The sequence below is a fragment of the Manihot esculenta genome, chromosome 17 (genome assembly GCF_001659605.2).
Source record: "Manihot esculenta cultivar AM560-2 chromosome 17, M.esculenta_v8, whole genome shotgun sequence".
Lineage (NCBI taxonomy): Eukaryota > Viridiplantae > Streptophyta > Magnoliopsida > Malpighiales > Euphorbiaceae > Manihot > Manihot esculenta.
The window spans coordinates 1,125,536-1,137,041 of NC_035177.2; positions in this window are offsets into that span (position 1 = coordinate 1,125,536).

The window sequence follows — 11,506 nt, forward strand, 5'->3', positions numbered from 1 at the left end:
TGATGTTTATCTTCAACCAAACTTAATGTATGTATGTTACCCCATTGGAGCATTGTTGAGGACTCCAATGTGGGGTTGATGAATATGGTTATGAGATGTGCATGCACAGGTTGAGTTTGGTGAATGAAATGAGAAAAGTTTAAAATTTTATGCATATGTATGATCATGTATGGGATTTGACAGGTATACAGGATGTATGTTTGGCTTGCTACGGGTCCCGGTGACCTTATATCGATCTGGATCCTAGCGCCAGTAGCGGTCCGGTTTTGGGGTCGTTACAGAGTGGTATCAGAGCTCTAGGTTCATATGATCGGACCTATAATGTGTCGGGCTCATAGTTGTCATAGAAGGTCAAGCACAATAGGAAAGATCATGTACACTAGGATAGGATGTGGAGTCCTGTCTTGTATGATGATGTGAAATGCCATGATAATATGCATGTGCATTAATGATATGCTTTGTATGTGATGCATGTGATGCAGGTTCATGTGTTTCCACATGAACCATATGATGCTAATGCTTGCTTGATATGTGCTGTTTTTTAGAAAACAGGATGAGAGGAACTCGTCGATCTGCACGATTGACTGGAGTACCACCCCAGGACGAGGGCACTGATGCCCGTCCTCCTGCATTGCCTAGGGCAATGTCAAGTAGGTCCAGCAGAGAAAGAGCAGTAAGGGACCCTAGAAGGTCCTTGGATCTGGGTAGAAGCAGATCAGTGAGGGGGACAGTGCAAGGTGGTATGTCAGAAGATGTGGGGGGTGATATGGATGTGGATCAGAGGAGGGACGGCAGTCTTGGAGTGAGCATGTCAGAAGAGGGTATGGGAGAGTCCCAAGGAGGCACTCAGGCCTCAGGATTTGTTCAGCCACCTCACTACCCACCCTTTTCACATAATCCCGGGTATTCGATGGGAGGTACATCGGATTACCCCAGTTTTAATCCTTATCACTCCCAGATGCCATACCCACTTTTCTACCCACCATACCCACAGTACCCTATGTATCCACCCCCGCTTTACTATCCAAATCCAGCAAACCCTACCTCAGGGGATGCTGCACCTCCTCCTCCACCAGCAGAACCCATAGTCCCAGAAACCCCAGTACCTAAACCTAGCTCATCTGGAGGGAGCAAGGTCAAGATGACCGACTACATGAAGCTTGGTGCTCCTCAGTATGAAAAAGGGGATGACCCGTTTGTGTATCTTGAGAGGGTCAAGGTGATTACAGATGAGATAGGAGCTGATGACAGTAGAGCCATTCAGATGGCAGGGTTCACGCTTAAATGCAAGAAGGTCCGAGAGTGGTTTAAGAATTACGTGAACCCGAGGGTGGATAGCATGTCTTGGGAAGAGTTTGCAAATGAGTTTGCAGGTTGGGCTTTCCTTGATAGCTCCAGGGAGCTGAAGATGATCGAGTTTGAGCAGTTAAGGCAGACAGAAGAGATGAGTGTAGATGAGTTCACAGACAGATTCTTGGAGTTGTTGCCGTTTGCAGGGCAAAATCTTGACTCAGACCAGAAGAAGTCAAGGAGGTATATCATGAAACTCCATTCCAGGTATTGCTCCTTGATTCAGTCAGCAGATAGGGAGAGCTTCCATGCCATAGTGGATATGGCCCGAAAAATGGAGGCTAGTGCCATCATTCAGGGGACAGTTAAGCAGTCAGTGGCACAGTCTTCTGGTTCCAAGACCCCGGATGGGGGAAGGCTAGATCCATCATCCTTGAGTGCAGCAGCTTCAGGCAGCAAAAGGTGGGGTAACACCACTAGGAAGCCAAAGAAGAACAAGTTCTAGAACAAGGTCAAGTCAAGTCTGGGATTAGGTAGTGGCTCAAGCTCTGGTGCGGATAATGCAGTATGTGCAAGGTGTGGTAAGCCACACAAGGGAGTCTGTCGGGCTAAGACGGCAGCTTGCTTCAGATGTGGGCAAGAGGGACACATGGCTCGGGAGTGTCCCAGAACAGTATCTATGGCTCAGCCCCAACAGACAACTTCTGGTAGTGTAGCGCAGCCAGCAGCTCCAGCCACGACGCAGGCCAATGGCAGAGGCAGAGGGAGAGGGGCAACCTCTTCTTCAGCGGGCTTCAGGGGTGAAGGTCCATCAGCTCCAGCACGAATCTTCACCATGACTCAGCAGGAGGCAGATGCATCTAACACCGTGGTGTCAGGTAATCTTGTCATTGGTTGTTCAGATGTGTATGCCTTGATGGACCCTGGTGCATCTCATTCTTTTATTACTCCGAGAGTCGTGGAGAGGTTGGGTCTGATGATCTCTGGGTTAGAGTGTCCTCTCTGGGTCAGTGGACCCAAGTGTGATCCATCAGTGGTAGAGTCAGTCTGCCAGTGCAGTCCCGTCTTTGTTGAGGGGAGATGCCTTTCTGCCAACCTTGTGGTTCTAGACTTGACAGATTTTGACGTCATTCTAGGGATGGACTGGTTATCTACCCATAGTGCTACCTTGGACTGCAGGGACAAGGTAGTCAGGTTCAGAGGTCAGGATGGGTCAGAGGTTGTCTTCAGGGGAGACAGGAGGGGTACACCTAGAGGTCTGACATCAGCTCTTCAGGCTCGTAGATTGCTTAGGAAGGGATGTCAGGGGTTTTTGGCTCATGTGAGAGAGCTTAGCAGTCAGGTTAGAGAGCCCGCCTCGGTGCCAGTGGTCAGAGAGTTTTTAGATGTCTTCCCAGACGAGCTGCCAGGTTTACCACCTGCTAGGGAGATAGAGTTCGAGATAGAATTGATGCCTGGAACCAGATCGATCTCTATCCCTCCCTACAGGATGGCCCCAGCTGAATTGAAAGAGTTGAAGGAGCAGTTGCAAGAGCTGGTAGATAAGGGCTTCATCCGACCGAGTACCTCACCTTGGGGTGCTCCAGTTCTGTTTGTGAAGAAGAAGGATAGATCCCTCAGACTTTGTATCGACTACAGGCAGTTGAACAAAGTCACTACCAAGAATAAATACCCTTTGCCAAGGATCGATGATCTATTCGACTAGCTAACAGGAGCGGGTTGTTTCTCCAAAATAGATCTGAGGTCCGGGTATCATCAGCTGAGGATAAGAGAAGAGGATGTGCCAAAGATGGCTTTCAGGACCAGATATGGGCATTTTGAGTTCCTTGTGATGCCGTTCGGGTTAACCAATGCCCCTGCAGCATTCATGGATCTCATGAACAGAGTTTTCAGACAGTACCTGGATCACTTCGTTATTGTCTTCATAGATGATATCTTAGTGTATTCCAGGAATGCAGAGGAGCATGCCCATCATCTGAGGTTGGTTCTGCAGACCTTGAGGGAACATGGCTTGTATGCCAAGTTCTCCAAGTGTGAGTTCTGGTTAAGGAGCATCTCATTCTTGGGACATGTTGTATCAGAGAATGGAATAGAGGTGGATCCCAAGAAGGTAGAAGCTGTGGCTAACTGGCCTAGACCCACTTCAGTAACGGAGATCAGGAGTTTCTTGGGTTTGGCAGGTTACTACAGGAGGTTCGTTCAGGACTTCTCTAAGATTGCAGCTCCTTTGACCAGATTAACCAGGAAGAATCAGAAGTTTGTGTGGACCGACCAGTGCGAAGAAAGTTTTGAAGAGCTTAAGAAGAGGTTGACGTCAGCACCAGTGTTAGCTTTGCCAGCTAGCAATGAGGATTTCATAGTGTTCTATGATGCATCCCGAGTGGGATTGGGTTGTGTGCTAATGTAGAATGAAAGGGTGATTGCTTATGCTTCCAGGCAGCTGAAGAAGCACGAGTTGAATTACCCTACACATGACCTAGAAATGGCAGCGGTGATCTTTGCACTCAAGATATGGAGGCACTACCTCTATGGGGTAAAATGTGAGATCTTCACAGATCATAAGAGCTTGCAGTACATCCTGAGTCAAAGAGAATTAAACTTGAGACAGAGAAGATGGGTAGAACTGCTGAGTGATTATGATTGCAAAATTCAGTACCATCCGGGTAAGGCAAATGTTGTAGCAGACGCCCTAAGCCGAAAATCACTAGGCAGTTTATCCCACATCACAGTTGAGAGGAGACCGGTGGTGAAAGAGTTTTACAAGCTTATTGATGAAGGTCTACAATTGGAGTTGTCTGGTACAGGTGCTTTGATAGCCCAGATGAGAGTGACACCTGTGTTCTTGGAACAGGTGGCTCAAAAACAGCATGAGGACCCAGAGTTAGTAAAGATTGCCAGGGCGGTTCAGTCAGGCAAGAACGAAGAGTTCAGATTCGACAGCAAGGGGATCCTCCGCTATGGGAATAGATTATGTGTACCAGATGACATCAGTTTAAAGGGAGACATTATGAGGGAAGCTCATAATGCCAGGTACAGTGTTCACCCTGGAGCCACCAAAATGTACCAGGATCTGAAAAGAGTTTATTGGTGGCCAGCTATGAAGAGAGAAGTGGCACAGTTTGTGTCAGCCTGCAAGATATGTCAGAGGGTGAAGCTGGAACATCAGAAGCCGGCTGGAATGCTTAACCCACTACCTATTCCAGAGTGGAAATGGGAAAATATAGCTATGGACTTCGTGGTGGGGTTACCGGCCGCATCCAACAGACTAGACTCCATATGGGTGATTGTGGACAGACTGACCAAATCTGCTCACTTCATCCCTGTCAGGAGCAACTACTCTGTGGATAAGTTAGCGCAGGTGTATGTGGATGAAGTGGTAAGGCTGCATGGGGTTCCTGTTTCAATAGTGTCTGATAGAGGGCTCCAGTTCACCTCCAGGTTTTGGCGGAGTCTGCAGAATGCTATGGGTACCAGGTTGGATTTCAGTACTGCCTTCCATCCCCAGATTGATGGACAGTCAGAGAGGACCATCCAGACTATAGAAGATATGCTCAGAATGTGTGTGCTAGATTTTGGCGGTTCTTGGAGGCAGCATCTACCCTTGGTAGAGTTTGCCTACAATAACAGCTATCATGCTAGCATAGGGATGGCTCCTTATGAAGCTTTATATGGGAGGAAGTGCAGGTCGTCTGTTTGCTGGGAAGAAGTGGGGGAAAAGGCCTTGGCAGGCCCTGAGATTGTTGAGATCACCAGCAGGGTGGTGCCCATAATCAGAGAAAGGATCAAGACTATTGCAAGCAGACAGAAGAGCTATGCAAATGTCCGCAGGAGACAGGTAGAGTTTCAGGAGGGAGATCTGGTATTGCTTAAAGTGTCTCCTATGAAAGGAGTGGTTCGTTTGGGAAGAAGGGTAAGCTAGCCTCACGATACATCGGACCCTTTGAAATCTTGCAAAAGATTGGGAATGTGTCGTACAAGCTGGATTTACCTGCTTCAATGGAAAGAATCCATCCGGTTTTCCATGTTTCCATGTTGAGGAAGTTCGTGTCAGATCCGAGCAAGGTTCTTAGTGAGCCTGATATGGAGATCCAAGAAGATCTCACCTATGTTGAGCAGCCAGTGCGGATTCTTGACACCCAGATCAGGAAGCTGAGGAACAAGGAAATCCCGATGGTGAAAGTCTTTTGGAACCACCACAATATGGAAGAATGCACCTGGGAGACACGGGAGTCCATACTCCAGCAATACCCTTATCTTTTCTAAGGTTAATTTCTTGTGTGTTCCATGTGTTTTATGTGTTTGATGTGTATTATGCCTTGCATGTGCTAGTTGTGGAACATTCGGGGACGAATGTTCTTAAGGGGGGGGAGAATATAATACCCGGCTAGACTCCAGTATCGGAATTCCTACCGTCCGGTGGAATCTCGGGTGTCAGAGACCTCTAGAAGGGTAAAACCATGTTTTTATAAAATGTTTTATGATGTTTATGTTCAACCAAACTTAATGTATGTATGTTACCCCATTGGAGCATTGTTGAGGACTCCAATGTGGGGTTGATGACTATGGTTATGAGATGTGCATGCACAGGTTAAGTTTGGTGAATGAAATGAGAAAAGTTTAAAATTTTTATGCATATGTATGATCATGTATGGGATTTGACAGGTATACAGGATGTATGTTTGGCTTGCTATGGGTTCCGGCGACCTTATGTCGATCTGGATCCTAGCGCCGGTAGTGGTCCGGTTTTGGGGTCGTTGCAGAAGTCTGGTCTGGAAATGGGTAGTGGTTCAAGCTCTGGTTCAGATAGCTCTAGATGTGTGAGGTGCGGTAAGCTGCACAAAGGGCTTTGTCAGTTTGGGATCACAGCTTGTTACAGATGTGGGCAAGAGGAGTACATGGCATGTGAGTGTCCCAATGTAGCTAAAATGACACAGTCCCAACAAACAGCTTCTGGCAGAGTGGCTCAGCCAGCAGCTTTAGCCACATCTTAGGGCAAAGGGTGAGGTAGAGGGAGAGGGACAACCTCTTCTTCAGCAGGTTCCTTAGGAGAAGGTCCTTCAGCCCCAGCATGGATCTTCACCATGACACAGTAGGAGGCCAACACATCAAACACAGTGGTGTCAGGTAAACTCACTATTGGGTGTTCTAATGTATATGCTCTTATGGACCCTGGTGCCTCTCATTCTTTTGTTTCTTCAAGAGCCGTAGACAGCTTGAGTTTAATAGCTTCTAGGCTAGAGTGTCCACTTTGAGTCAATGGGCTCAAGTGTGATCCATCTGTGGTAGAGTCAGTCTGCCGGTTCAGTCCAGTTATAGTTGAGGATAGAAGCCTTCCAGCGGACCTTGTGGTTCTAGATTTGACTTATTTTGACATCATTCTAGGGATGGATTGGCTCTCTATACATGGTGCTACCTTGGACTGCAGAAATAAGGTAGTTAGGTTCAGAGAACAAGATGGATGGGAGGTCGTCTTCTGAGGAGACAAGACAGGTATCCTATAGATTTGATATCTGCCCTGCAGGCTCATAGGTTGTTTAGGAGGGGTTGTCATGGGTTTCTTGCACATGTCAGAGAGTTTAATAGTCAGGTTAGGGAACCAGCTTCAGTGCCCGTGGTCAGAGAGTTTCTCGATGTTTTCCTAGATTAGCTACCAGGTTTACCACCTGCTAGGAAAATAGAGTTTGAAATTGAAGTAATGTCAGAGAGTTTCTCGATGTTTTCCTAGATGAGCTACCAGGTTTACCACCTGCTAGGAAAATAGAGTTTGAAATTGAAGTAATGTCAGGAAGCCGACCTATCTCTATTTCTCCCTATAGGATGGTACCTACCGAGTTGAGAGAGTTAAAAGAACAGTTGCAAGAATTGGTAGATAAGGGTTTCATCCGACCTAGTACCTCACCTTGGGGTGCTCCAGTTTTGTTCGTGAAAAAATAAGGATGGATCCCTAAGACTTTGTATTGACTATAGACAGCTGAATAAAGTCACTACCAAGAATAAATATCCATTACCCAGGATTGATGATCTATTTGACCAGCTAGTAGGAGCCGATTGTTTCTTCAAGATAGATTTGAGATCCGGGTACCATCAGTTGAGAGTCAAAGAAGAAGACATACCTAAGACAACTTTCAGGACCAGATATGGGCATTATGAGTTCCTAGTGATGCCGTTCGGGCTGACTAATGCCCCTGCAGCATTCATGGATCTCATGAATAGAGTTTTCAGACAGTTTATGGATCAATTTGTTATTGTTTTCATTGATGATATCTTGGTATATTCCAGAAACACAGGGGAGCATACCCATCATCTAAGGAGAGTGTTGCAAACCTTGAGAGAACATGATTTATATGCCAAGTTCTCTAAATGTGAGCTCTGGTTGAGGATTATCTCTTTCTTGGGGCATGTAGTGTCAGAAAAGAGAATCGAGGTGGACCATAAGAAAGTAGAAGTTGTGGCTAACTGGTCCAAACCCACTATAGTGACAAAAATCAAAAGCTTCTTGGGTTTGGCAGGTTACTACAGGAGATTCGTTCAGGATTTCTCCAAAATAGCTGCTTCTATGATCAGGTTGACCAAGAAGAATCAGAAGTTTGTCTAGTCAGATCAGTGTGAGGAAAGTTTTCAAGAGCTAAAGAGAAGACTCACGTCAGCACCAGTGTTAACTCTGCCTATAAGTAATGAGGATTTTACAGTGTTTTGTGATGCATCCCGAGTGGGACTAGGTTGTGTGTTGATGTAGAAAGATAGGGTAATTGCTTATGCTTCTAGACAGTTGAAGAAGCACAAGTTGAATTATTCTACACACAATCTATAGATGGCAGCTATGATCTTTACACTCAAGATGTGGAGGCATTACCTGTATGGAGTAAAATGTGAGATCTTTACAGATCATAAGAGTTTGCAATACATCTTGAGTTAGAAAGAGTTAAACTTGAGGTAGAGGAGGTGGGTAGAACAGATTAGCGATTATGATTGCAAAATCCAGTATCATCCAGGCAAAGCAAATGTGGTGGCAGATGCTCTTAGCTAGAAATCACTTGGCAGTTTATCCCGCATCACAGTAGAGAGAAGACCAGTGGTGAAAGAATTTTACAGGCTCGTTAACGAAGGCTTACAGCTAGAGTTGTCTGGTACAAGTGTATTAGTAGCACAGATGAAGGTAACACCCGTGTTCTTAGAACAAGTGGCACAGAAATAGCATGAGAACCCCAAGTTGGTAAAAATAGCGAAAGTAGTTCAGAAAGACAAAAATGATGATTTTAGGTTTGATAATAGAGGGATCCTCCGTTACGGAAATAGATTGTGTGTACCAGATGACATAAGTTTGAAAGGAGACATTATGAGAGAGACTCATAATGCCAGGTACAGTGTTCACCCTGGAGCCTTCAAAATGTATCAGAATCTAAAGAAAGTGTATTGGTGGCCATCTATGAAGAGGGAAGTCGCTCAGTTTGTGTATGCTTATGAGGTATGTCAAAGGGTGAAGTTACAACACCAGAAGCCAGTCGAGATGCTCAACCCTCTATCGATTCCAGAGTGAAAATGGGAACATGTGGCGATGGATTTTATGGTGGGGTTACCAGCAATGTCCAACAAACATGACTCTATATGGGTAATAGTGGACAGACTGACTAAATCTGCTCACTTTATTCCTGTCAGGAGCGGTTACTCTATGGACAAATTGGCATAACTCTACGTGGAAGAAATCACCAGGCTGCATGGAGCTCTTGTTAGTGTATATGCCCTAGGCCATTATCTTGGACCTTTTTATATGTCGTTTTGGTTATTAATAAAAGAGGTTTTTATCATTATTATTTATTTGCATGTTACATAATAATGATTATCATCCTTGGTTACTTATTATTATGTTGATAATAATAAAATATAACTGGTATGATTACTGATTGATAATCATGAGATGATTATGTATATGTTGATATAATTCAATAATCATAAATACTTGTTAGAGAACAAAGTATTGGATGGACCCGCATTGAGATCACTACATGGGTCATTGTCATAAGTGAATCTCAAAGTAGTTATGTCTTAATCCTTTGACTTGAGATTGTCATAGTTTCCAACATAAGGACTGTTATGTTTTGACATAACCAAACGTTGTCTTTAATTGGACAATCATAAAGGTTATGATTGAGCATGATATAAATTATGTAGAGGATAATGAACAATCAAGATAGGATTTGTCCCTCTCTTTAAGAGAGATATCTTCTGGGCCCCTCAATAAGTGAGACCGAGAAATGCATGGCCGTGCTCAAATGAATTGATAGTGTGATCAATATCATTTGAATTTATCAGTCTACTTAGAGATCGAGAAATCATAAGTTTGAACATTATAAGTTTGATATTGACCATGACTTATGTTCAAACTAGATATCGTGTGACAAAGGGATTAATTCATGTTCTACGAAGAGAGTGTTGATGACAGTTTTTAGAAAATTCAGTCTAACCGCTGCAGATTGTGGAGCACATAATCTATCCATCCTTGAGAGAGCTAGCACTCTAGAAGGATAGAAGACGTTTATGTGGATACCATTGAGGGTGTTCGTTTGAAAAGGCAGCACTATCAGTCCGGCATTTATCTTCTTGACGAGATTAACAGGTTAGTCTCATATCCATCTTTTGAATTAAACGAAGCACTCGGATTCTAGGAAAGGAAATCCACAGAGAAATTTTATTTTTCTGCTGCGCCTTTAGGTTGCAATAATCTCCGGATTTCCCAACAGTGGTATCAGAGCCAGGTTGTGCTTTTCATTTAAATTAATTATGCCATGATTGATATTATATATGCGATATATGTTTATTGGAATGGCATGATAATTATGGATGAATGATTGGATCGTTTAAATTAATTATGCCATAATTGATATTATATATGTGATATATGTTTATTAGAATGGCATGATAATTATGGATGAATGATTGGATCATTTAGATAATTTTAATTTTTGTTAGAAAAATTAAATTAATAATAATAATAATAAAAAAAAGCTTTTGGAATTTGGTGATTTGCAGCTTGGGTCCACGATCACTATGTTGATCGTGAATCCAGCATCTCTCATGCCCAGAGATGGAGGACGTGCAACGCTCTTCCCATCGTCGCGTCTCGTTGTTGGTGAGTCCTAGTCGGACGCAGTTGACCACGTGCGGCGAAAGCTGGACATCGCGTGGAAGAGATCACGAACGGGACACCATTGTAGATGGCGGAAAACCAAAGCAAGCGATGGCAGATGTGAAGCTGCACATGGCATGGCCAGCATGCGCAGGGGGCTGTCACGCGTTGGTGAGTCGCGTGCCGGCGGGTTGCGCAACAGTGGGCTGATTGGTCGGTTGCTGATGTAGACTGTGGCCGCGGCTAGGTTTTCTCGAGCCAGAAGATGAGTCTTCTGGCAAATTATGATTCTGCCCCTGCCCTTGAAAATGAAAAGACAAAATAATTATAAGAAAATAAATTTTAAATTATTTTCTTTTAGTCTTTAAATCAGATTTAAATGACTATATTTTATTATTTTGTCATATGTTAGTATGCGATACTATGCATTATTGTCTATATATATATATGTATACATATAGGATGCTATAATATATATATGCAAGACAGAATAATTAGAATTAAAAAATGAACCCTCACTCTAAAATTTTAAGTTTTAATGCCACCCATATATTAAATACCTATCAAGACTAAGATCATCAAAATGCAGGTTTTGCCAAAGCAAAGTGCATTAGGTTATCCTAGTAAGATAGGATGAGTAATAATTACTCATTTATTTAATTTTGGTTAAGCTTAATTAGGCTATCAAAATGGTTTTGGGCCTAAGGCATTAGATGGGGTATAACATGCATTTGACATATGATGTCAACACCTCATAATCTAAGAGTTATATTAGATGTAATTGATAAGCGGTTACCTACCTAAATAACTTAATTCTAAGCGTCATGCCAAAGCTGACTTAGAATTAGGTGAAATATGGATCTTAGCCCACTAAAATATTATTATTATTTTGAGGGTTGTATTTTAGTGGAAGATTATTATCACCTCAATATTAATTTACTAAATTAATAATGTTTGCATATTTTTGTAGATAATTATGGCTGCTAATAACAATTCCACCTTATCACTGCGATCTATTCTTGAGAAGGATAAACTGAAAGAAAATGAGACTAATTTTGTTGACTGGTTTAGAAACTTGAGAATTGTTCTCAA